This window comes from Podarcis raffonei, chromosome 9, assembly GCF_027172205.1.
Source record: "Podarcis raffonei isolate rPodRaf1 chromosome 9, rPodRaf1.pri, whole genome shotgun sequence".
Classification (NCBI taxonomy): domain Eukaryota; kingdom Metazoa; phylum Chordata; class Lepidosauria; order Squamata; family Lacertidae; genus Podarcis; species Podarcis raffonei.
In genome coordinates this window covers 1,666,674-1,668,281 of record NC_070610.1, presented here as the reverse complement: position 1 = coordinate 1,668,281, position 1,608 = coordinate 1,666,674, and positions in this window count along the sequence as shown.

Here is a 1,608-nt window from a genome sequence, read left to right as displayed (position 1 = left end):
TTTCCTTCGAATAAATCAAAACCCTCAACAGGGGGAGTAAATTTCCTTTGCCTGTGAGGAAAACAGACTGATTTGTTGATCCCCTTCAGATGGAGAAGGAAGATGGAATGATACCTCTGGGCTTGTTCTAGCCAGCCAAACAGAGGAACTCCTAAAAGCTATGGATTGTATTCAGTTTCACTTGGAGAAGGAACACTGAAATTGATAGTCCTAACTTACGGGTAAGGTTTACACTGACTACAACTCTGTATTTGTTCTCTTGCGTTATTGTACAACAAAGAGAATATATTTATCAAACCCAAATCTGCTTGGGCTGCTGTGCATCTCACAGTGATCCACCATCATTCTGCAGAGGGTGATTTCATTTACAGAACTTCTGCACCCACCCACAGAACAGCTGGCTACCCTGTGAAAAAGAACTTTTTTACAACCTTACCTAAGGGCTGCATTTCCTCGAAGCAAGTGGGAGGAGCAACGGATGCTGCTCATCCCTGTGGTCCATGCCAGAACTTTCTACACACAGAGAGACTCGGATCCCAAGCATTGTCACTGCCCAAGGAGGCAGTCCAGCTGGCCAAAGCACGGGAGGAGGGTGTGCCTTGCATGTGGCCTCATCAGAGTCCCAAGGGTCTGGAGGACCCAAACCTACTTTCATGCCAGCAAGAGCTGTGTGGAGACGGAAGGGACAGAGAGCTTTGGGTGCCTGCCCTGCTGACCAGGCAGGATCAGAACCTCCTCAGAACTTCTGAGTCAGCGAAAGGGCTTCACGAGGAAATGGCGCTTGCCTTGTCACACAGCCGGCCATTACAAGCTTGACAAATTTGCATGCCAAACCAGCAACATCCCTAATGTAGGGAGGGACTTGCTCCAGCGTCTACAGGCACATGTGGGCTCATTTGCAACAGCAGCGGGCCAGTTAATCATAGTTTATGAAGCAACCTTGAGCTGGCTGGATCTCTGCCGACGCTCTTATCTGTCATGTTCCCTTCTGACTCATAGTGCTTTTCTACATTAGTGAGTGAAATGAAGCTCCTGCAGCAATAAACAGAAAGATCACATACCTGCTTTGAAGTTGCCGTTTTAAATAACCTCCCAGGGCTGTGCTAATGCAGGGAGGGGAGAGGAAGCCTTCGCCTCCCCACCTCCAGACTTGCATTTCCAATCAGGCAATGAAAATGAAAAAGGCTCCTTTAGCTGCATCCCACAGCGAGAGCCATGACAACGCTTTTCAAGCCAATGCACCCAGTGATGAATGACGCTTGGTTAGAACTCACTTCCCGAGTCAGCATCTCGTCATTCACAAAGCACAATTTATTAACCTATAAACACGGTGTAAGCGCGGCAATAGTTATTTTAATTTGTAATTTTCAAGACTCCTTGGAGGAGGCTGGCTGACTGGATTTTCTCCACTCAGTTACCCTGTGCAAAGATCTTCTCTGTCCACTAGGGGAGGGGGATGTTCAATTTTTAAAATAACTTTCTAAAATTATAGTTTAAAGTTGGATTTTTGGGGCAGTGTTTTAAGGTAATCTTTCAAAATAGTAGTTTTTAAAAAGGAAGTACAAATACCTGGATATATTTGTATCTTCTGAACAAACCGCATTTACT